At 35.1% G+C, this 26526-nt stretch overlaps 2 non-coding genes and 3 pseudogenes across 2 annotated transcripts; 3 read left to right on the top strand and 2 right to left on the bottom strand.

Moving 5' to 3' along the window:
* Positions 1–710: 710 nt before the first annotated feature.
* Positions 711–2719, bottom strand: LOC120167663 (annotated as a pseudogene).
* A 7236-nt stretch (positions 2720–9955) lies between these two features.
* Positions 9956–10026, top strand: TRNAV-GAC. The gene has a single exon. It is a non-coding gene; the product is annotated as a tRNA-Val (tRNA).
* Positions 10027–10031: 5 nt separating this feature from the next.
* LOC120167798 lies at positions 10032–10119 on the top strand. Its single transcript, XR_005520077.1, has one exon. It is a non-coding gene; the product is annotated as a small nucleolar RNA snoR114 (small nucleolar RNA).
* A 3000-nt stretch (positions 10120–13119) lies between these two features.
* Positions 13120–21093, top strand: LOC120167723 (annotated as a pseudogene).
* Positions 21094–21741: 648 nt separating this feature from the next.
* LOC120167722 lies at positions 21742–23316 on the bottom strand (annotated as a pseudogene).
* Between the last annotated feature and the right edge of the window lie 3210 nt (positions 23317–26526).

The following is a 26526-nucleotide window of genomic DNA, read 5'->3' as shown; positions in this document are numbered from 1 at the left end:
CATTCCGATTTCTAATATTTTATTTTGATTAATCCACCAAATCACACACTTGATTTTATTGGATGAATTTTCACGTAAGATTTTTTCTCCAAAAGTAATATGTTTTTTAGAGTGTACCAATGAAATATACTCATGGTATCGTAATATCAAAATCATGGAAAATTTAAGTTCATGAATTAAAATAAATTAAAGAGGTCAAATTCAAAGATTAAAAGTAATCTTATTTCTTCATTTTTAATGGGCAAATATAAATTTAAATGCTTGTACTTACTTTTAAATTTAATTTAATTCGTAAACATTTTTAATCCTATTTTTAACTTTTGGAAGGTTTACACGTTGCATTCACAAATTATTTATTAGATAAATTCGTTTTGATAATTTCAAATTTTTGTTTATAACCACGAACTAAATTTAATAAAACCAAACCGAAGTAACCAATTATTACTATCCGAATCGGTTACCAATTTTTTCAATTTTCTTGTTCAATCCTAATAAAACAAAATCGATTTTAATCAAATAATGTTAAATGTTTTGTGAACCGTGGAAGTTGTTGCTTTCATATAGTAAGAGACAGATATAAAATTTTATGTTAAGGAACAAATTTATGATATTTTAAATAGGATAAACTTATAAATTTTTTAAAAAACAAAAATAGATTATCAATAAAAATATTTAAAATATATAAAAAATTTCAGCGGAACCACCTCCCTTATCCATGACTGCATATAGCGTTTCTAAAAGGAAAACAAACGTAAATAAAGAAGGATACCGCTAATCTGCTGCAAGTAACTAATCTATAGCTCATCGTCAGTCGTATCCCCACCACTCGATGGCTTCCCATTGACCGAAACAAGCTCTGTTTCAAATATTAGCGTTGCTCCACCTGTTAAGTTTGGCACAACCTCAAATTTGTCATTTTATTTTAGATCCTTCTGGACAAACAAACAGCCATCTAAAGCAAAGATTTGATTCAAAATTTCCAAAATAATATCACTCCTTCAATATTATATGCATAACCGACAACTGTTTATCGTTGAATAGTCGAGCATAAACGAATACGAACAAAAACAAATATTTTACCTGGGATGGTGGGCGGTGAACCCTGTTCACCATATCCAAGCTTGGCGGGTATTTTCAACTTGACGCACATCCCCAGCAATCCTTGGTCCCATCCTGCAAATATCATTTCCATTTTCAGGCATCAATGAACTCCATACAATGTAAGGAATAAACAATCTGGTTGTAAAGCAAATGATTCATTTTCAGAGTAATAACAAAAGGTGGAGCATTTGTTAAGGGGAATTAACCTTTGATTACTTGTCCGCTACCAAGCTCAAACTCAACGGGATCACCCCTTTCGAAACTGGAATAAAAATTTGTTCCATCAATGAGCTTCCCCTGCAAAAATGAATGAAAATTCATGTAAACCAAGAAACTCATAGCTCATAGGTAGTTAAACGATTAATTCCAACCATAAAAACTTTCAGAGCAATAATTCTTAAATCTTAACCACAAAAATTCACAACAAATCACTTATTGCTTTTCTTTTTCTCCTCTTAAACCCTTTAGTGCAATGAATTAGAAATAGAAAAATGCACAACTAAATGATATTTGGAACAGGGGAAAAAGCACAATCAAAAATATAAATTTTAAACCAAACTTCTATTCCAAAATCCAACAAAAGAACATGCTAGAAAGTTGAAACCAGACAACATATAGAGAGCTCGAAAATGTTTAGCAGGGGAGAAAGGCACAAGTAAATATTGTCATTTATGCTCAAGGGTCAAGAAATATGATAATAAAACTTAACATCCAGCTGAAGCTAGTGAAACATACCCGATAGTGCACTTTGACTCTATCACGGTATCACCTTTACGAGCTTGGAATTCACATGATGGGGGCTTATACTGTGAAAAAGGTGAGAAATAAATATATAATAAGATCACAAAAGTAAAGAGAAAAGGGACCAAAAAGAATGAGAAACAATAAATAACAGTCAAATCGTTTTTTATGCACAGAAAACTCAACAACAAGAACTAAAATTACCAAATTAAAAGGTAAAAATTAAAACCTCATTCTGTAATTGAACTCTGCATTTCGTTAGGTTTCATGAGCAAAGTAGAAAATTCCACATTCGTAGATAAACGGCCATGAAAAATCAATGCTAAATAAATGTATACAAATAAAGGAGAAAATACGACCACTCAAAATCTCAAACCTAACACTCTCCAAAATGCACTATATCATATTAAAGCTAATGAGAGACGGATTTTACAGCGTTTGATTTATCGCCGATCAGATAAGTATGAAAAGATACGCAAAAATGTAATTAAATAGCGAATAAAAAGGGGCAAAGAAACACTTTGACGCCGATCTGCAGCTCGGTCACAACTCCGGACTTCTTGGCATTCGCTGAGGAGTTTAAAGTGTACACGAATGAAACGGATAATTAATTAAAGCGTAAGTAAGCTGAATTGCTAACAAATTAGAAAAAAGAAGATAGATTAAATCAGAACACAAGAGACGTTTCAACAGTCGATCAGATCTGGAAATCGAGAGAACGTATAACTAATGAACGAAAAGGTTGATCGGATAAGGAACATACCTAATGAGAAAAGAACCAACAGGAGCACAATGGGAGACACCTTCAACTTCAACGCGCAGCTGATATTCATTTTGTTTCACTCTCAACTCCAAACACTGAACTCGGATTATCTTTCCTTGACTCGGTTGAGATTTATATAAAACAAGAATAATGGGCTCAGATGGTCTTCTTCTTGGGCTGTTTCGAGGCATCGTTTTTTATGTTAGGGCCTAGCCATTTTAAATGTTAAACGACTTCCATTAAACAATAAATATTAGGGTAAACTACTTATTTTGTCATCAACCTATTATTTAGTTTTTGTTTTGGTCACTTAACTATTTCTTTTTCAAAATCATATCTAACGTTATATTTTGGTTTTATTTTGGTCACCTATCGTTAAATTAACGATGATATTCACATGTCATCATAAGATAATGCCACATCAACATTGAGAATTAATAAAAAAAATGCTATATCAATATCATCATTAATTTTTTAACAATGGGTGATCAAAACATAACTGAAACGTAACTTTAAATATAATTTTTAAAAGATAATAATTAAATGAACAAAATAAAAATTAAATAATAAGTGAATGATCAAATAAGTAGTTATCTTGGATATTATCCATTGTAAATATGGCGTCGTCTGACTTTACTTATAAAAATAATTAAATTATTTAGAAAAAAAATGTAAGAAAACATAATGGTTTAACATCTTTGATAGTTAAAAAGAGAAGTCGGCAAAACTGTAAGAAAATATAGACTCTTCGTTTTAGTAGTTAATATTAAATTTGAAACAATTTCAAATACAAAAAAAAGTAATGTATCAAAATTGATTTAATTAATAAAATTATTTTTTTGAAAATAATTAATAAAATTCTATACATGATAATTATCACTCTCTTTGTAGAAATAATTAATGTAAGACAAAAATTATGAAATAATTTTATCATTTTTCTCATCTTATATAACTTAAAAATATGGTCAAAATTATCTCCTAAAATTATATGCTTAATTAATGTAAGACAAAAATTATGAAATAGAAAGAATATTATTTGTCACTTTCATCGCTTTAGTACCCATTACAAAACATTAAATTCCATCTCTAGTGAAAAACAACCAAACATATATATTTCATTAAATAACTTCATTTGGTCAAAAATAGAGATTTAAATTATGATTGTGAACGTATTTTTGATTATGTTGTGTTTGTCGCAATTGCAATATAAGTTTATAGCAGGTGTTATTGTGGATATATAAATATAGCGATCGTACAATAAAAGTTTCAGACAATACTTTTACTGTTATATAATTATCATTATTTTGATAGCTTATCACTATTTAAATCCATGGCAGGCAGCACAAGCTGTATGGACTGTGGAGAGCCTTCATGTTTAACTACTGCCTTAAACCTGTGGGATTCTAATTCTTTTGCCGAGTGATTGTTGGACTTTAAGAAAGCTGTTTCCAATTTCGGAGACTTCTCAAGCCCAAGCTTTACGCATGGAGCTGCTGGGAACCATGGAAGGTCGGTGTCTCAGCCCTCACAAAACCGTGTATGGAGTGATGCTGTTTACAACTTATTGCAATTTGCAAAACCGCTTGCTAGGCATGCCTCGGCTAAAGTATGTCCGGAGAAGGTAACAAAAGCCCTAACTAGATTGCAAAACGATTTTTAGTTGAGACATGTCTAGCGGGATGTGTTTCAAATAGGGATGGGCATAGGACCCAAATCTGACGGGTTCGATTCAACCCGTCTCGATCGGGCTGTTTTTTATAATTTGGGGTTCAGCTCAGATTTTTTTAAAAGTGATGTTCGGGTCGGGTCAATAATGGTCGCGTTCACACAACTTTCCATTTACTGGGCGAAACTTCTTCAGATTTGTTTCCAAGAAATTCCATATCTAAACCGTAGTAGTAGTTTACAAAGGCAGTAGCAGTCAATCCATTTCCTTCGATCTCTTTGTAAATTGTTTGGATTTACAGCGAATACGCTTGGGTTTTTAACTCCCTGGGAAATGCTCCATCCCACTTTCGCTTTTCAGATCTCCATTCCACTTTCGCTTTTCAGATCTCCTTTGGTAACATCGAAAATTTATAGTCTTCTAACTATATAATTTTGAGTTTATGTTCTTTTCAATTTGCAGCTTCTTCAGTCGAGTCTATTTTTTCTTGTTTCTAATTGCTCTTTTGTATACATCGTTTTTCGTTTTATTTTGTTTATCGATTTTTTTGGCTATTATATCTTGATTTTTGAATTTTGCAAGTTATGGGTTATCATAGTAGATAATATTTTGGAATTTTCTTAACTATTTCTTGCAGGATTTTGAGTGGTTTATTGCTTTTTGTTTATCTGTTGTTATATATATCTGGTTTATATCACGATCTCTGGCTCCATACCACATCTCTGGCTACACCTTTGCAACTCCGAAATTCGATCTCACCACTTCCCATATTAAAGCCCTCGAATTTTTCTGTTGGTGTTTTAAAAGTTATAGATCTTGGGTGTTAAATTAGTTAAATATGTTTGACATGTTCGAATTTGAATACAAAGATAATAATGACCTCTGTATTTTACTTTTACATATTTAAGTAAGATATAAATTCAATCATTGGTTTCTTGTTGTTGGTCTAAAGTTAAGTAAGATAGTGTTAATTTGTCTTAAAATCCTATTAAGTAACTAACTAGGCTTCTTAGTACCCCTCAATTCTCTAGCGTTTTCATAGTTCCTCATAGCTTCGGCTATAGATGATTACTTGAGGTCATGTCCTTCTTTTAGATCCCATAGGGCGTATAAGGGGAGGGCTCGACAAAGTGGTGCCAAGGAGACTAGACTTAGAGTTTGTTTGTTGAATGTAGGCACATTAAATGCTAGGCTGCTGGAGCTGACTGACGTACTTAATAATAGGAAAATTGATTTTGCATGTATTCAGGAGACTAAGTGGAAAGAGGCTCGCGCCAGAGAGTGTAATGGGTACAAGTTATGGTATTCAGGCGTAGATAACGCTAGAAATGGGGTGGGTATCTTGGTATCCTCTAGGCTCAAGGAAAGTGTAGTTGAAGTTTGTAGATACCGGGATAGGATCATGATGATTAAGGTTATTATAGAAGCGGAAGTGGTGAATGTCCTTTCAGTGTACGCCCCACACGTTGGCCTAGGGGATGGGGAAAAACATTGCTTCTGGAATCAGTTAGATGATGTACTTAGGAGCATTCCAGAGGACCAAAGAGTTTTCATAGGGGGAGACTTCAATGGCCATATAGGTAGTGCAACCGACGGGTACGACGGTGTTCATGGGGGTTTCGGTTTTGGTAGTAGGAACGAGGAGGGGCGTACGTTGCTTGAATTTTCTACTGCACATGATATGGTGGTCACTAACTCCTTCTTTAAAAAGAGAGATGTGAACTTGATTTCGTTCCATAGCAGGGAATATTGTACCCAAATCGACTACATTCTGGTTCGAAATCGGGATCGATGGTCTTGCATTGACTGTAAGGTGTTCCCTGAAGAGGCATGTGTATCACAACACAGATTGTTGGTTTTGGTATTCCACGTACGCCGCGGGCGGAGCACTCATAGGAGGGATAAACTTGATAAACCTAGGATCCTTTGGAAGCACTTACATGGAGCGACAGCTGATGACTTTAGGAGTAAGGTTTTGTCTAATACAGGTTTTGGAACTACAAAATTAAATAATGCATATATGTTATGGGAAAATATGGCAAATTCCATTAGAGATGTGGGCAAAAACACTCTTGGGTTTCGACAGGGTAGGTCAAGGAACATAAAGAATCGTGGTGGTGGAACGAAGAAGTCCAAACTATGGTGAAGAGAAAACAAACTTGCTTCAAGGAGTTTTTACAATGCAATGACGATGAAGAAAGAGCGAGAGCTAAACAAAGATACAAGGACGCAAATCGGGAAGCCAAGAAAACAGTGGCTAAAGCAAATGATAAAGCATACGAGGAAATGTACAAGAGATTAGACACCAAGGAAGGACAAAACGGCATCTTCAGGCTTGCAAAATCCAGGGAAAATAGGAAAAAGGATCTAGGTAGCATTAGGTTTATTAAGGAAAACAATGGTGTTCTTTTAGTTAAAGATGATATTAAGAGGGTTTGGGGTAGTTACTTCTTTGGCTTATTTAATAATGGTGCCTCTCCCTGTAGAGATAATATCGTTGATGGGTCAGTCGACCATCATACTACGGCCAATGACTGCCCTACAAGTATAATTGAGTTTGAGGAAGTCAAAATGGCTCTTAGAAAGATGGGGAGGGACAAAGCTGTCGGTCCAAATCAAATTCCTATCACTGTGTGGTTGACCCTAGGAGAAGAGGGAGTTAAGTGGTTGACCAACATCTTTAATATTATTTTAGAGACTGCCAAGATGCCAAAGGAGTGGAGAGAGTCTACGGTGATACCAATCTATAAGAATAAAGGAGATCCCCAACGTTGTGGTAACTACAGAGGTATTAAACTACTCAGCCATACCATGAAGCTATGGGAAAGGGTAATAGAGGCTAGGTTGAGACATGTTACTAGGGTTTCAGAAAACCAATTTGGCTTTATGTCAGGCAGGTCTATTACGGAGGCGATTCATCTACTTCGACGGCTTATGGAGAAATATAGGGAAAAAAATAGTGATCTTCACATGGCGTTCATTGACCTTGAGAAGGCGTATGATAGCGTTCCCCGCGATACGATCTGGAAGACCCTGGAAACGAGACGGATCCCAACTGCTTATATCCGGGTGATTCGTGATATGTACTGTAGATCTACTATTACCGTCAGGACTACAGTTGGCGACACCAAGGCATTCCCGGTGGAAATCGGACTCCACCAGGGGTCGGCTCTTAGCCCTTACATCTTCGCCTTGATTACGGACGACATCTATTGTGCGACACCAGACGGTGTTCCATGGTGTATGCTTTTAGCTGACGACATTGTCCTAATTGCTGAAACAAAAACTGAGCTGAATAGTAGACTTGCTATATGGAAGACTGCTTTGGAAGAAAAAGGTCTAAGGATCAATATTGAAAAGAAAAATTATGTATGTTCAAACTTCAGTGGAAACCAAAACGATGAAGATGTAGAAGTATGCATAAAAGGACACATTATCCCCTCAAATGATTGTTTCAAGTACCTAGGGTCTATGATACATAAAGATGGGGGTGTAGATGAAGACGTTACACACCGTATAAATGCGGGATGGCTAAGTGGAGGGCTGCTACTGGAGTTTTGTGTGACAAGAAGGTTCCTCTAAAACTAAAGGGAAAATTTTATAGAATGGCAATAAGACCAGCGCTGCTGTATGGATCAGAATATTGGGCAATCAAGAAGGATCACATAAGGAGAATGGAGGCCGTAGAAATGAGAATGCTTCGATGGACATGTGGTAGGACTCTGTGGGATATGACACCTAACTCTGCTATTAGGATGTACTTGGGGGGTGGTGCCTATATCCGAAAAATTGAGGGAGGGAAGACTACGGTGGTTTGGGCATGTCCTTAGGCGACAACCGTCGGATGCGGTCAGGAGGGTAGAGTCGATTACAGTCGACGGTGTCAGAAGGAGAGGACGACCAAGATAGAAGTGGGAAGACTGCTTAAGATCTGATTTGAAGGAATTAGCCCTTACCGATGACATGACCTCTGATAGGAAAGTATGGAGACTTAAGACCAGGGTAGTCGAGTAGTGCGGTTCACAGCCATAGGGTGTAACATCTCTGTCTTCTTTTTAATGTCTTTGTAGTACTTTCCATGACTTCTACTTTATACATGTTTCTGTCATTGAAATGTATGAAGGCTTAGAACTAGGGTATCGGAGTAGTGTTGCCTTAGTTTAAGAATTAACTCATTTGAATTTATTCCTTCTTGTAGCTTGCTATTATTGACTTTTGTTTATCATTTCTATTCATGTTTCTTCTTTTTAAATTTAGCTGGGTCTTACATTTTCAGTCTATATGCAGAGATTTCTATGTAGGAAATTATTTGTAGGGAATTATTACAGGGATTACTCCCATTACAGACGCACATATCAAGACTGCATATGAAGACTATTCATCTATGTATTTTTTATTTATTTATACACGCATTTGCATCTTATCTTTATTTTTAATTTTCTTACTGCCGGAGGTCTTCCACGGAAGCTGCTCTCAACCTGGCGTTGGGGTCAGCCTACTACCCTACCTCCCCCTTACCTCATTGTATATGGGAATAAGGGTTTTGTTGTTGTTGTTCGGGTCGGGTCAGATTCGAGTTTAGGGTGAGCAATACATGACGTAAAAAAAATAATTTTACATTATAAATTTATGAATAATTACAATAATACCATTTTATATATTATTTTTTCAATTAAATCATTTTTTAATTGAATAAAAATATTTTTTTATTATTTCAGATTGTATCGGGTTAAGATTTCTATGTAGGGAATTATTTGTAGGGAATTATTTACAGGGATTACTCCCCATTACAGACGCACATATCAAGACTGCATATGAAGACTGTTCATCTATGTATTTATTTATTTATTTATACACGCATTTGCATCTTATCTTTATTTTTAATTTTCTTACTGCCGGAGGTCTTCCACGGAAGCTGCTCTCAACCTGGCGTTGGGGTCAGCATACTACCCTACCTCCCCCTTATCTCATTGTATATGGGAATCAGGGTTTTGTTGTTGTTGTTCGGGTCGGGTCAGATTCGAGTTTAGGGTGAACAATACTTGACGTAAAAAAATAATTTTACATTATAAATTTATGAATAATTACAATAATACCATTTTATATATTATTTTTTCAATTAAATCATTTTTTAATTGAATAAAAATATTTTTTTATTATTTCAGATTGTATCGGGTTAAGATTTTATTTCAAAAAATAGGATCGAGTGGAGGGTATATATATTTCGGTTCGGATTGGTAGAAACCCGACCCATACTCATCTCTAGTTTCAAATCATTCAAAAGAGATTCAAACTCTATTGTAATGATTCTTTTCTTTAGTGAAATCTTTGATGAATATTAATATATAATTTGATTTTAGGATATAATATCATAATATGTTATTTAAATTATTTATTTTTCTTGTAATATTTATTTGATATATCTGTCGCATAAATATAAAACTGTGAACTAAAACTATTCTATATACACACGTAAAATTTTAAAAAGTAAAATCATACTCATGTCACTATCAATGGCTAACGTAAATCATATCGTTCTTATTTTCTTTTTTTTAAAACTCCATCTTTAGGTATCCGAGTGTGGTTTATGCCATGACTGGTATGTCTTAAATTTTCTACTTTTTTCACTTCCATCTCTTGTAAAAAAAATATATATATATTTAGTTGTTCTTCATCAACAGAAAGCACTAGTGGTCTAGTGGTAGAATAGTACCCTGACACGGTACAGACACGGGTTCGATTCCCGGCTGGTGCATTGTGAAGCTATGATGATTGATTGATCCGTTGAAGAATTGGGTCTTCACTATCGCCTAATAAACTAGGCGAACAAAACAGCGCTTCTGAGCTTCAATTATTTTTTTAATTCATTTTTGATGTACTGCTTCATGAAATAGCAAATTGATGCAACTGTTCTTCCAATTTCAATATCCCATTTTATCAAAACACTCCAAATCTTTCCCAAAGTTTAATGACTTCTACATGGCTTACCCAGGTTTCCATCAGCTCGACCCGCCTTTCTCTCTGGTAGAAACCTGCAAATCGACAGACCAATTCAAACAAATCCATTGCCGAATCATAACATTTGGCCTGATCAGAACACCGATTTCCCATAGCAAAGTCATTCCTTTCTCTGTATGGGTAAATCGGCTGACATGGGCCATGCACACAATTTGTTCGATAAAATTCCTGAACCGAAAAGTGTGTTCCTTTGGAACACAATGATCACAGGCTACTCAAGGACTTATTGCCCAAAACATGGGATTTCAGTGCATTTGAACATGTTGAGACAGAATGTTAAGGCTGATAATTACACGTTCCTTTTCGTCTTCAAGGATTTCGACAGAAATGTTGGGTTTTCATGTGGGAAAGAGTAGCATCGTCATGTGGTGAGATTTGGGTTTGGTTCTAATGTTTCTGTGCAAAATACTTTGATCCATATGTAAGGGTGTTCAAATAACTGAACTAATTCGGTTAATCGACTGAATTGAATTAGTTCGGTTAATTCGGTTCGGTTATCGAATTAGTTCGGTCGGTTAACAGTTAAAAAAAATTTAGAATTCGATTAACGGTTAATTCGGTTCGAATTCGGTTAATTAACCGAATTAACCGAAATTAAATTTTAAATATTAAATATATTATATAACATATGAGCTCAACCCAAATCATTTAAAACCCAATTAATAATTTAAGATCCAATAACTTTTAAACTTAAATCAATATTAATTAATTAAAAAATTATATAAATTTTTTATTTTATAATTATATATTATTTAAATTATTTGTAAACTGTTTTTTAATTAAAAAATATTAAATATATTATATATAACATATGGGCTAAGCCCAAACCATTTAAAACTCAATTAATAATTTAAGATCCAATAACTTTTAAACTTAAATCAATACTAATTAATTAAAAATTTATCTAAAATTTTATTTTATATATATATTTAAATTAATTATAAACTTTTTTTGAATTAAAAATATTTAATTTTTATATAAATTATAAAATTTTTAAAAAAATCGGTTAATTCGAAATTAACCGAATTAACCGAAATTTATTCGGTTCAGTTAATATGTTCGAAAAAAAATTCAGTTCGGTTAACGGTTAAAGAAAAAAAAATTTGATTAATTCGGTTCGATCGGCCACCGTTTTAACCGAATGAACACCCCTATGTGTACTCCTTGTGTAAAATAGAAATGGCACGTCGGATTTTTTATATTAGTTGTAAAACCCATGTGATTACTTATTTGAGAAACAGTTTTTAAACCCCACATAATTTAGATATGAAAAATTTCAAGTATTTAAATATATGCAATAAATTAAAAATAAGGAATGACACAGCAGAGTTGAGTTTGGGAGGGATTAGATATAACTTTATTTATTGAAAAAGAAAATAAAATGCAACTAAAAAGTTATGTTATAATTTATTTATTTATTTTGAATAATTTGAATTTTATTACCGAAAAAGCATAATAGCTTTAAATCCAATACAATCAAAAGAGCAAAAGAAAGGGTTCTAATTACACCAAAAAATTATATTATATCCCAATAATTACAAAGAGATAGGTTAGTTCTATCAAATATATTAACATTTCTATTGCTAAGTTGAGTTCCTACAATCTGTTTAATTGAGTCAAGAATCTCGTCATCGGATCTATAAGTTCCTCTAAAAAATCTTCGGTTCCTTTCTTCCCATATGGTATAGTTGAGGGTGCACCAAGAAATCTTCAAGATACTAGCTAGTAAAGATTTACCTTTCCAGTGTTGTATGCCCAATCAAGGAGATTAGTCCAAGTAAGGAAAGGTTTATGTATATCTGAGAGCTGGAGAATAGAATTCTAGATTGAAACAGTTGTCTTACATTCGGCAAAGAGATGATCCTTGAGTTCCCTTCCTTCGGAACAGAAGATGCACTGATTATTAGTTTCAATTCCAAAACATTGCAATCTATCATTAGTAGGAATACGATCCAAGATTACCATCCAATAAATTAAACTGTACTTAGGAATGTGAAATGAAAACCAAAGCAGATTATGCCATTGGACTTTACAGTTTTTCTGTCGGATCTCTTCCTAAAACTGCTTGGTGGTCATAGCTCCTGATGCAAGAAGAGGACGGGCTGTAGTTCGAAGGTCCGTAGGAGCCAGCTAGGACGGGTTATGTTATACTTTATGCATACGAGGATGAAACGAAATATTAGACTTTTATAGTAATAAAAACTTAAATTATTTTAAAAATAATTTAAACATTTATTTTGAAAATGGGCTAATATTTTAATACAAAGGACACCGAACTTAATTAATTGTAAAAAATACAAATACTATGGGTGGTGATATAAATAATAATAAAAACAATGGGTGGTGTTAGCTGTTAACCACAATAGCACGAATGAGCATGCTACTAGTACTAATGGCAGGTCGTTCCAAATTCCAGCCCAAGAGGAACCGATCCTTAATTTAGACCCGAATCACGCAAAGAAACAAGCCGAATCCGAACCGTATCAATCACACGCTAAACCCGCACTTCAAATTTCGTCACAGACAAGAACACCCATATACTTATCCTTCAATGACGCTCAAGTCCCGTACTCATCGCGCCCATTGTAGTTGCCGTCCACGTCACTCCTTATCCATCAATTCAGGGCAATCTCGTCCAAAAAAATGCAACTACGTAATATATCAATATCTGTAGGGATAACCTTGTAATTCAACAAAGAAACAATATTATATTAAAGTTGGACCACCTCCCTTCCCCACCCCAACTAAGCATTGTTCTTCGTTTCAACTTTCAATTTTGTAAAGAAAAATAAATAAATAATAATAAAAAACTATAATTATCTATTTTTTAAAAAAATAATATTTTAATTTAATATTTTATTTTTCCTCGGTTTCTTCTCCTTCGTTTCTTCTGCGGAATTCTCTCTCATATGGATTCTCTAGTAATCTAAATCTCTCTCTCTCAGAAATTCTTCCCTTTTCATTGTTTTAAACATCATCCTACATACATTGGCGACCTTTTTCTTTTTCTTTCTTCCTTAGATAATTTTCGCCCTTTGTGCCTTGAAGGTGAGTTTAATCTATTTATTCTTCTCTATCTGTCTTCTTCTTTAAAAAAACATTTTAATTTTTAGAATTCAGAATCGTTGTTTGGATAAATATATATGTTTCTGAGCTGTGTTATTATTTTCTACATTGGAATGCAGTTGGAGTTTTCGTTTTACTTCCTGTTTGTTTTCCGAGAAAAAGGAGAGGTAAAAAGTTTCCGGAAGCTGTCGATTCTTTTTTTTTGTTGCAAATTTTTAATAATTGAAGTGGTAAAACGGAGAAGACTAATTTAAATTTGGCCATGGCCTATGTGATTTTATTGAGTATAATTGAGTTCTGGTGTTCGTTGGATACTAAATTCATAGTTTTAGATTTATATATTTCCTTTTTTAATAAAAAAGAAATACTTGCTTTTTCTCGGTGAGGAAATAGAACGTATATGTTTTTCTTTTCTTTTGCTAAACATGATAGCTATCAGTTTTCACCCTTTTTGTAATTCTTGTTCAGTTTTCGGTTAAGGAGATTTTTCTTTAATTTAGGGAAAGGTTATCCCTCCTACACTTTTTGATGATTTATGTTATTGTTTACAATTCAAATTGGTTGATTTGTCTTCTTCAGCTTTAGAAAATCGATGATTTCCAGCAAGCTCACTTTATTTTGGTTTTAATTTCTTTTATCTGTGCGTTATGCTTGAGTTAGATTTTATTTTTATGGATAAGATGTTAAAAATAAATTGTATCTGTGGCTTTATATGTAGGAGATCTGATTGAATTTGCTGATTTATTTCCTCCTTGTTTGAAATCCAGAGATTTTCATTTGTTACAGAACATTTTGCTGATTAATTAGTAAAAAAGCGGGTACGGAGGGAGAGATTGATACTGCCTTGTTTGTTTCTGATTCCCCCCTCCCCCACCCACCCACCCCCAAAAAAAATAAAGAAATTTTTTTTGATACATGACCTCAGTCAACGTTAATTTCTATGTCTAGGCCACCGTGTTACAATCTTGGGCAGAATTTTGTTTTGTATTTTTGTTATACAAGCCTTATAAGATTGGGTCTAATATGTTGGTTAGTTTTCTTTCTTTAGATCATGATTTATGTTACGCAGTTTAGTCTTGTAAAGTTATGCTGATTTTTTATGATTGTTTACAGCCCAAACCTGGTTTTGATATATGGGGCATCAGTTCCGCAACTTGTAAGGAAAATGGATCAACCGATGAAGTTTACACTTGTGCTGGAGTTATTTTGGAGGTCTCATAGATTCATTGAGCTTAGATGATAAGCTCCAGCCGCAGCTTGTAGAAGCTGCAGTTGAGGATGTTGATAATTATCTGGCCGATATTTTATCATTCTTACGATGAGAAGTCTTTTCCTGTCGGTATCTTACATTTCATGCTACAGTTTAGCAGTAAACCATATATGCAAACTAGTGATCAAGCCTTTGTCAATACTGTAAACACCTCCATTTGGAGGTTGCTAGAACTACATTGACAAATTGTTGATTGTCATCTGCTACAATTGCAAGAATGGAAAGGTTTGTTTCTTGCCACTGGATTTGACATTTTTAAAATTTGTCAACTACTCATTTAAAGCTTGTATCTCTTTGGCACTATATCTTGCTACTTTCTCTTCTCACTTAGGTATAAAATTTCCGAGGAGCTTGGAGATGGCACCTGTGGTAGTGTGTTCAAAGCCTTCAATATAGAAACATTTGAGATTGTAAGTAACTTGCTCCTGTTGTGTTTTTTGATCTTTCAGTTTACATAACCACACTAATTCTTTTTATTTGTCGATAAGATTTGTTCTTCTGCTCATTGTTCCTCAGCCATGGTTGAAGTTAATTCAATGATTAATATTATTATATACTTTGCTGCACTTAAAAATTTTCTTCTAACATGTGGGAAAATCAACATAAGTCTTGCACCTCACTTATGGTAGAAGTTAATTCAGTGGTTAAGGTTATAAACTTTGCTGCACTTAAAAATCATGTTGGAAAGACAATGTAAGTCGCCTCTAGTTGTGAGTGTAACAAGCAGGATATCTGTAATGTTGGCAAGCATTTTGAGCTGTCTATTGCTAGAAATGTTGGATATATGCATGACATGAGATATTAGAGCTTATATAATCTAAGTAGCCCTTCAAGTATAAATTTGGTGCATGTACAGTTTATGTGTGCGTATAGATATATATACAAGATTAGAAGAACTTGAACGCTTCAAGGTTCACTTTGGAGTTTGGAAAATGATTCTGGTGTTTGTCACCTCAATGAGGATGTTACAGTGGTGATTCGGAAGCCCTTGGACTGGAACACTTAACACAGTCTACCATGGGCAGTCTTTTGAAATCCCCCTTGTTTATACTTTTTCTTAAGATAAACAAGACAATAGTGAATTTATTAATGTGGAACTTCCTTGATTTGTTGCTCCTGATGCATTTTGTGAATGCTTTCAATCTAGGTTGCTGTAAAGAAAATGAAACGGAAATTCTACTTTTGGGAAGAGTGTATGAATCTAAGAGAAGTTAAGGTAAACTGTAACAATTCCTTGAATGTTAGAGTCCTTTGCTTTTTACATAACCCTTAATCACAAGAGCTTGTTCTATTTATTATCTGCAGGCCCTTCATAAACTAAATCACCCTAATATTGTAAAGCTAAAGGAGGTTGTCAGGGAAAGCAATGAACTATTCTTCATTTTTGAGTACATGGTAAGGATCTCTTCCAACTTCACATTATTCTACAAATGCATGATGTTTTATGATTTTATCTTCCACTTAACTATTGTATTTTTCTCTCCCTGTAATTATAATTTAAGTTTCTTCATTTTCATTTTTTTGGTCAACACGAAGTTTGGGAACATGACTATGATTAGGTTGGGGCTAGGAACATGGAGAGTAATTGTCATTGTCTTGGTTACAAATACCAGTTTGTAATCATTTTCTATGCCAGTGCTAGGGTACCAGGGATGTGGTATATTAATTACAATGTTTAAACTTGTAAAATTTGAAAGGTAGCCTATATTAATTAAATCTATGCATGGTTTATTTTTGCAGAATTCTATAATTAACTTTAGTGACAGTTGTACAGGCGCTACCTACCTCCTCATCCATTTCCCAAAGTAGCACAAATTCTTCAATTTTGTTTCTCTTTCAACAAATTTCATAGTTTAATTTAATAATAAAGGTTTCAAGTAATGGTGATTGACTGCTGATCTTCTCACTATTGAATGTACTTTCCTTTCAATATAATGATACAACAATTGTGTACTTTTGTTTAATTCGTTGTGAGAAAATTATTTATTGTAAACAAACATTATACTGAATGAATCCCCTTCCAGTTTGATTGTGAGAGGTTGAACATTTCTTTTTAGGAACATAATCTTTACGAAATCATGAGGGAGCGACAAAAACCTTTTCTGAATGGGAGATACGCAGCTTCATGTCTCAGATGCTGCAAGGACTTGCTCACATGCATAGAAATGGATATTTTCATCGAGATCTGAAACCTGGTAAATCTTCCTTACATCTATGAGCATTCTGTAGGTTTTTATGGTGGATATACATATAGTGGACTATCCTTTTTTTCTTTTTCCAGAAAACTTGCTGGTGACAAATAATGTTCTTAAAATTGCTGATTTTGGACTGGCGAGAGAAATATCATCGATGCCACCTTATACGGAATATGTTTCTACTCGATGGTGAGTAATTGTCTCATTTACTTTGCATTCATGTTTCTTTATGTTAACAAAATGTCGGTGCAGTCTCACTGATTACTTCGTAATTATGTCCTGTTCATACGGTATTATTTCCTTCTAGTAATTTGTGGGATAATTATGTCAGGTACCGTGCTCCAGAAGTTTTGTTGCAGTCTTCCTCCTACACTCCTGCTATTGGTACATGGATATAACTTAGTCTAATTATCTTTGTGTGTGCGTGTATATGTACATGTGTGCATCTTCTTCTAGTTGTTTTATGGTATTGTTGTACGAATCCAAAACATCACTTGAATCTGATAATTTATTTTCCATGTTAATTTGATTTAGGCATTTCTTTCTCTCCATTAAATGTTACTTTGAGGTCTATCTATATCAATTTTTTGGAGGGCATGAATGATGTTTGATACAAGTAACATTTACAGATATGTGGGCTGTTGGTGCTATATTAGCAGAGCTTTTTACTTCATCTCCTATTTTTCCTGGTGAAAGGTGATTTATTTTTCTGAGCTTTTCCTTTTTTCAATTTTGGTGGACGATGATGTGAATTAAGGCACTTCTTTTGTTTTGACAAATATATCTTTTCTCACATATTAAATGCCTGCTGCCATGAAAATACTTTGATGTCCAACTTGTATTCCTTTACTATGTTGTCCCAACATATATCATACATTTAATATATGCTAACTTCAATATGTTCCTCAAGTTTGTATTCAAGTTTGGTTTTTGGTAAAGTTTCCTGTAACATGCAGTTGCCATGTCCTGTGATGCTGGACTCTGGTATTTCTGTTGAATCTGTAATTATGATTGCTAGTGTCAATAGTTTCAATGGCTTAAAGTTACTAGTTTATTGATTTTATGTAACTGGTAATTTAACATTGTATTCCTTGAAAAATTGAACATGATATGGTTGTTCTTTGTTTCCTCTAAAATTGTTTCTTTTCTACTTTGTATTCATTTGTGCTTTAAGCACTTTTAAGTTTTCACCAGAACAAAATTGATTCTACATGCATATGTAGGACCCTTTTTGCTTTTGCTTAAAGTAGTGTATGCAAATTTACTCATAGCATCCTTAGTCTTGCCTCTTTTGATGCTTTATAGATACTATGTGTTTGTACATGAATGTGTGTGCATGCATTCATGGCTAGGGAATTAATAACTATAGATATTGAGGAAGGAATATTTGTTATCCTTCTTAGTCTTGGCAGTTCTATGACCCTTAGATATTTGAGGACACTGTTATGTCTATGTACATGAATATGCGAGCATGCATCCATGGGATGGATGCATAACTATAAATATGTATAATGTGTAACAATCTTGGCAGTGCTGTGATCTTAAGAATGTTTCTTTACTTGCAGGTGTTGTGTATGTAGTAGGTGATGTGTACGTAGATTTGTTCTTTAACATTTATCACTGACTGAAGTAAAAGAATGATATGTAACTTATGATGGTTTTTCCTTACTGTTATACTCTCACCACTTGGCAGTGAAATAGATCAACTGTACAAGATATGCTGTGTTTTGGGTGCACCAGATTGGACATCATTTCCTGAAGCAACAAACATCTCTCGTTTAATCAATATTAGTTATTCAGAGGTAGTTTTATTTATTTATTATTTATATTTTATATTCTATGTTTTTTATGCTTGCTTTTATTTTATTCTTATCTATCACCATTACTTTTGGGCAGATTTTACCTACCAAGCTATCGGATATCATTCCGAATGCTAGCCCAGATGCTATTGATTTAATCAAGGTATGTATTGTGGCTGACTAGCATTTATTAAAGTGACATTTGCACTACTATAATATCTTACACCCCCTGCTTTGAATGTCTGTAGCAACTTTGTTCATGGGACCCGTTAAGGAGGCCAACGGCAGATCAGGCATTGCAGCATCCTTTTTTTAATGTAATACATGTGTTCTTGAGTCATTTTTCTTTTTTCTATTTGTATTACATCAATTTTACTAAACAAATCCTGGACAGGTGGATGCTCGTGTTCCATATCCACCACTGCATGATCCACTTGAGCTGAGGCTAAACAACATGGGTGGGTCTTGAAGTTCACTATCGTACCTGTGCAAAGATTATTAATTAACATTTTTCTATTCTCTTTTTTTTTGTGGGCCAACCAATTAACGTTTTCTTGTATTATTCTCTGCAGGGTCAAAGCCAAATCTTGAGTTGAATCTATGGGATTTCGACACACAACCTGATGATTGTTTTCTGGGCCTGACACTTGCTGTAAAACCCAGTGTTTCAAAACTAGGTAGTATTATTGTATGTCCTGCATTTATGGTTCAGACTTTAGTAGACTGTTTGCTCTTGTTAGCTACCATCGCCTTTCAAATTTGTCACCAACTGCATGAATATGCACGTGGCATTGACAGGCATCCTTTTTCATCTTCTGATTGATTTTAGAGGAATAGTTGATGGTGTCTTTGAAGTTGGAATGTGGTGCTCACTCAAGTAGTTGGGGGAGGCTGATGGTTTGAGATGTTCATGGAGATATGGAAGTAGATGAACCTAGAAATAACGTCTACTGTTTTCCATTTGGGAAGCAATACTCTGCGAGCTGTGTGGTTCTCTATTGACTGGATATGCTTTTCATTGTTACATTTTAAAACAATGGGTATCTGATTTTAAGATCCAATAAAATCATCATTGTTTAGGAAGGTCCATTTACATGACTTTTATGGATAAATTTATGTTTATTGCAACATTTCTCATATATCATCGATTTTTTTCATCCTTTTCTTCCGGGTTTACTTTTTCAAAAATAAGAATCTGACTCATTTATTTCTGCAGAGGCAGTCCATAATGTCTCTCAACGTATAGAAGAGGTGAGTTTTCCTGTTTGACTCTACAAAGTTGCTCTTGGCTAATATATATCTTTGATGTGGATCGCATATGTTAACATTCCAAAAATATGGCTAACTCCTGGACTTCATAACGCAGAACGTACTGTTTTGTCCTAGTCTGAATGATCATGCAGAGCAATCAGGTAAATTCAAATGATCCCAAGATACATAGATCAAGAGGAAGGGGAATGAACAATAGTGATTCATAAAGCAATTTTGTTTTGAACGCTAATCTGAATACCATGCTTCATTTGAGTTGATACTACCTTTTCATTGAACTCTCCACAAACAACAGCGTTCACCAGTTATTTCATTTGCTCTTTCTTGCTTAGAATTTGGTGTTAACCTCTAATTGTCTGCCTTCTTTTCATTCTCAGTTTTTTGGTCATTGCTTACTCCTGATCAAAATGGAATTCACGCACCAGTTGAATCCTCCTTGTCTCTCTCATTCAGGTCAGTTTTTTCTTTTTGCCTCACTCATAGGTTGTGTATGCGGTGACCTTAGCTGTAATAGCTAGGTGTTATGATACAACTGAACATCTGTTACGGTACCTGGATTTTGTGTCATTAACGTTACCTTGTTAGAAATAGGTCTTTGCCACTAATAGTCACCAAAATGAAACCCCTTCGGTAGTTCTAGCAGTTTATATTTGTAACTACTACTGCAATAACGTATAGATTTAGTTTACCATTTAAATTATCCATGTATGAAAATTAGTTTTCTTTTCATTCATGCACTCAGAATATGTCCTGTTTCCAGTATCTTTATGTATTTGCCCCATTTATTGTGTCGAAATTTTTACATGGCAGTTCAATTCAGCATCCACCAATTGGAGTTCCACAATCTGCTGGGTTCACAATCGCATCATTGCAGCCTAACCTCCCTGTTAACCAAAACTATTGGCTGTGGCCTCCCCCTTCCGGCAAGGTTATCCCCTCCGACTGAGTTGGTTGGATAACATCATTCGGACCTGTAGAGAATTTGTAATTTATTTCATTTCTTTTTGTAAAGTCAGATACATTTAGCACCCTCATAGCTTCTATTGTATCAATCTAAGCTTTACCATTCATCATCAGCAAAATCGTTGTCCTGGGAAAGTTCTTGGGAAGTTTTCCAGATTTCATCACTTCCCGGTATAGGAAATTTCACCCTCACAGTAAATGTTGGTCGCGGAATATTCATATTGGTTAATGTACATCTTCCATTCTAATCTCTCTCCTCTCCGTCACTGTGTACGGCTTGCATTGAGCTCATGATGTGTAGATTCAAAGCAGTGGTAACGAGTATCCATCATCTCCATGTAATTTCATTTTCATATCATCCACCATTCATGAATTTGATCGAGCTGAGCCTTACAATATTTGTACCTTATTACTTTTAGATATGTTCCTAAGGGCATCTCCAACATTGAGCACAGTGGAGATATTTCTACTGTAGTGTGCTCTAGTCTTACGTCACATCTGTCGCTACAGTGGAGATTTGCTACAGTATCACACTACATCTAGTGTGGTACTGTAACTCGTGCTAGATTTAGGTTTTTTTAATTAAAATATATTAAATTATAAAATAGATAAAAATATATTGAAATTAGATAAATAATCATATTAATTTTTTTGTAATTTTTCAAATTTTTTGTATTTTTTTATATTTGTAAAATTAATATTATAATAGTTAAATATTTTGAATAAAGTAGAGTTAGTGGTAATGTAGAGATAGCGTTGGAGATGAATTACTGTTTATCTCTAGAATAGAGATAGAAATGTGTTTATCTCTAGAGTAGAGATAGAAATGCGCTAGAGTGAAGATAAGGATTAGAGAATAGAGATGGCCTAAACTAAAATTATCTAAATGCTCTTATTAAATAGTACGTTTTATTGCTTAATAATAATATAAGTTACAGATGCATTTTGCATGCATTTTACACGAGCTTAGAGCATGGCTGTCATTTCCTCAACTAGATCAGAGATAAACTTGCCCTGGATCTCTGAATTCAGCAGAAATTCTTTCCATTTCATATGATTCTTTCTTATGGAAATTCCTGGTTCCTTGTCTACATCCACCATCACGGTCTCCACAGCCTTCTTAATGTCTTCCATGGAGAAATACCCATCCTCGTCTCTCCTACTCACCTCCACTCCGGCCTTCAAGTCTCCAGCCACGAGCTTGCTGTTCAAGAACTGGTCGCCCTTGAATGGCAACAGCACCAACTGGCAATCGTTCATCATAGCTTCTATAATGGAACTAAACCCAGAGTGGCAAATGAAACAACCCACACTTTCGTGTGCTAATATAAGCTGCTGTTGGACCCATCCCGTGTGGACAACTCATCTTCCCTCAACCGCCTCCATGAACCCTTTTGGCAAAACCCGTCGAGCTCAGCCTGGGCTTCCACTCCACCGGGGAAGTTCAAAACCAGGAAAAATGGCAGCCCAATGAGTTTGTAACCCCATAGCCAATTGTTTTAACTGATCATCTTGGAGAAACGTTTCGCTGCCGAAGGAGCAAAAACGACAGACTTTGGTGGGTGTTGAGCCAACCAATTTGCCCATTTCTCGTCGAGCACACCGGACGGTGGGTCTGGAACAATTGGACCACATAAAAGAACTTGCTTTTGAAACTGGGTCTTCATGAAATCGATGTAAGGACCCTCCATTTCATTGCAGGTTTTGAAAACATTTACACTGCAATTTTGAAGGCAATCGTTGCCTCTATAGTAAACCGCGGGGCTACCATCAAAGCTCTTGAAAACATATGTCAAGTCTCGAGCCTGGAATGTTTTGAGAGAAGTAACCGATGTTTCCGGGAACCCGCAAGGAGGCTTCTTTAGGTCTTCAACCGTGGGCTCATCGGTTTCAACTCCAATAAGCCTTGCGGGGACAATGATGTAAGCGCCAGAGATGGCGGAGAAGACCGAGAAGTTAACCGTCTTGATGCCTAGCGGAGAGCACAGTGTCGGAAGCCAGTGTTGGGCGAAATCAAAGAAAACAAAATGGGGTTTGAGATCTGAGAGTATAGTTTGGATTTGAGGCTGCATGAGATCCAAGGCTTGCTTGAGCAGCTCATGCATGGCGGGTGTCATCTCAGAAGTGTTGTGGATATCGGGGGGAAGGCCTTGAACCGGAGGGATTTGGAGAGGGATGATTTGGATGTTGGGGAGACGAGGAATGATGATTTGATGCGTGAAATATTACCGGGAGCTGTGAGGAAAGAGATTTTAACTCCATGAAGGGAAAGCTTGTTAGAGAGTTGAATGAATGGACTAATGTGACCGAAAGCAAAATATGGGAACATCACTGCATGCATCTCTTTCCCTTCATCCGCCATTGTTTAATATCGTATACCACTACTAGGATGATTGTTGCGTGAGTGCATATAATCATCCCATGATTTATAAAAAAAATTAATAGGAGACGGTTCCCGATCGCTACTAGTGGTCCGTCCCTGGTATCTTGGTGTTATATTAATAAGTGACTGTCTACCAACCGTACAGGCATTGAATATCTTGCGGGCACCATTTATCGTTTGAGAGGGACTAGCTTCGGCTACAATCAGATTTCTTTTATCCTTATCTCTTTCTCTTTTTGGAATCCAATGAAAAAATCAAAAAATAGGTAAAATGTCGTCATTTATCTTTTCTCTTTTATCCAATGACCCTTATTTCCATATGTAATGGGGTAAGGAGAGGTAAAATAGTAGGTTGTTTTCAACGTCAGGTTGAGAGTAGCTTCCGTGAAGACCTCCAAATTATGAAATGTCCTTCGTGGGACTTAATCCCACGACCTCAAAATTAAAACCCTTGTGCTCTACCAACTGAGCTGAATTTTCATTTATCTTTTATCTTTTTTGTACAATAATGTTTAGGGGAAGTGTACATTTATCTTTTTTTTTGTTCAATAATGCATATTAACTTCCAAATGTCAATAAAGTAAATAAATAGGTGAAGCCGGCAAGCTGAGACAGGAAGGAAAAATACCTAATAAAAGTGATGGCAGAGTCACAAAACCATACAATACAATTCGCTTGCTTTGCAAACCCACCCTTCGGAAGGGCGCAAATATAGGTAGTTGACTGCAGAGATCCCAACTATTGGGGCACATAGAAATGGAATTTAATACGCAAGTTACATTTAGATGCAAATCCAGGTAAAAATGTTAAAAACCATTAGTGCATTAGTCAGCATGTGACATAACTGAAGGTTTGGCTTTGAGGAACCAATGGTTTTTATGGACAATGACAAGCATCTCTCTAGGGTCTAGGCCTAACCTATTCTACCGCGCCAACAAGGCAGGAAAATGGAAAACCTCTAGGAAAACGATCAAATGTTCACACTTGCATATTCATTGTTTTATGTTCTTACTCATCCACCCCATACAAATGGGGCACAAGAAAAAGAGTAACATTTCAACATATTTACTTTGTGATGAAATGAAATCTAACTTCAATGGTACCCTTTCTTCTTGCCATGCCTGCTGCCGACATGATGCAACCATCCAATCCCTTTGAGTGCCTTTGAGATCTTCACAAGGTTAGGCCTTCCCATTCCCAAGTTCATCTTCCCAGCCGACAACTTGAGAGCCTGTAAGCAACATAGTTGCCTATTCGATTCTTCCTCTTCCTCGTTGTCGTGGTAGTAGCCGCCATTGTTGTTACCGCCGCCTTTCTTTCCTTTCTTCAAACCACTTGTCATTTCTACTTCACTAATGGAATCGGTTTCAAAGTCTCCCAAGCAAATTCTTCCCACCACATTGTGAATGTCTCTCCTCGAAAAGCTTGCATGCCAGTGTCCTCTTCCACTCCTTTTCTCATCGACCCCAAGTTCCAAACATCCGATCCCATTGTTTGGTAATTGTAATTCTTATCATTCACCATTGCTTTAGCAGCATGCTCAGAGCCATTTTCAGCACCCATCACTATAACATCACTTATTTTGTTGTTCCCCATTGTCATGATTTCATCTTCTTTTTCTTCATCAACTTTATTGAACTCCACGCCAACTGACTTGACTTCTTTGCCTCTCTTTTTCGACGACAAATTTTCTCCCCCATCTTTTTTGACGACAAAGTCTTCAAAGATCTTCACCACCGCCTTCACCTGATTCGTTTCCGTACGCGTAATCTCCGGTGGTTTTACATTTTCAGGCACAGCTAAAGGACCCTTGTTTCCAGTGGGAGCTTCTTCGACAGCTTGAAAGCAATCTCCTTGAGACTCCATCTCCAAAACTGAATCTGGGCTTTCTCTAGTTTCAAACACGATCTTAAATGCTTCAAGCTCTTCCAAGCATCCAAAGCCATCACTTTGATCCTCAACTTTAGATCTCAATGTTTCAACAAGTGTTTGGTAGGTAGTAAGTAGGAAACTTACCTTGGATTCGGGTGAGTTGTCGAGGTGGTGGCAAGCGAAGCCATGGTTGACAAAAGTGGGAGTGAAAGTGACAGGTCCTGAAGAAGATGAAGACGGAAAAGTAGAGAGGGTGAGAGAGAATGAAAGAGCAAAAGAACATAAAGTCAGAGAGCAAAAGACTTGACAGGTCCTGAGTTTTCTTCTTGGCGGACGTCAAAGAAAACTCAGACATTTTAGGTGGAAAATTAAGAAAGTGAAGCAAACGGTGATGGATGGGAACAGGGGAAGACGAAACAGAGTTGAGAGAGAGCGGCGTGAATAAAGGGAAGAGATTGAGAGAAAATTACCATTCATAACCAAAAGCAAAACTCGCTTTGGAAACTTCCCCCGTCTTTGTCCCCTCAATCATCCTCATTCTCGACCACTCAATTCATTCATATAAAAATATTTAATATTTTTATAAATTATATATATATATATATATTTTAATGTAAATGATTATAAGATGAGAAAATAACATAAGTAATCGAAAATGTCATTTTAATATTTTTTTGGGATTTGCAAAAATAACCAACGATTTCGCAACGCGATTTCGAATTCGTAACACGAATTCCAATTTCTCAACACAGTTTTCGAATTCGCAACAAGAATTTACATTTCACAACACGAATTTACCAAATTCGCAACTCAAATTCGTCAATTTCACAACTCAATTTTACCGCGTTTAACTATATAGGTAAATATAAACCAATGCTTGTTGTAGAATTTAAGTTATATATTGTAACAAAATGAGAAGAAAAAAAAATTCAAAATAATAATTTTAATATATTTTTTAATAATATCACATATATATTTTTAAATTGAATTATTAACAAAACCGGTAAAAAAAGATAGAAAACATTATTATTTTGACCGGTTATAATTATTTAAATAGGTAAACGCGGTAAATTTGAGTTGTGAAATTGGCGAATTCGAGTTGCGAAATCCGAATTCGAGTTGTAAATTTGATAAATTCGTGTTGCGAAATGTAAATTACCTATATAGGTAAACGTGATAAAATTGAGTTACGAAATTGACGAATTCGAGTTGCGAAATCCGAATTCGAGTTGCGAATTTTGTAAATTCGTGTTACGAAATGTAAATTCTTGTTGCGAATTCGTTGGTTATTTTTACAAATACAAAAAGTTAATTAAATCATATATTATAAGTCATTTTCGGTCATCAAGTTTTTTCTCTTACAAATAATATATGTTAAAAAAAATTAATTATTTTATAATAAAGACCAAATATCTCAATA

This window comes from Hibiscus syriacus, unplaced genomic scaffold (genome assembly GCF_006381635.1).
Source record: "Hibiscus syriacus cultivar Baekdansim isolate YM2019G1 unplaced genomic scaffold, ASM638163v2 tig00111693_pilon, whole genome shotgun sequence".
NCBI classification, from domain to species: Eukaryota; Viridiplantae; Streptophyta; class Magnoliopsida; order Malvales; family Malvaceae; genus Hibiscus; species Hibiscus syriacus.
Note: the sequence above shows the minus strand (reverse complement) of the source record. Positions and strands in the feature narration are given on the sequence as shown.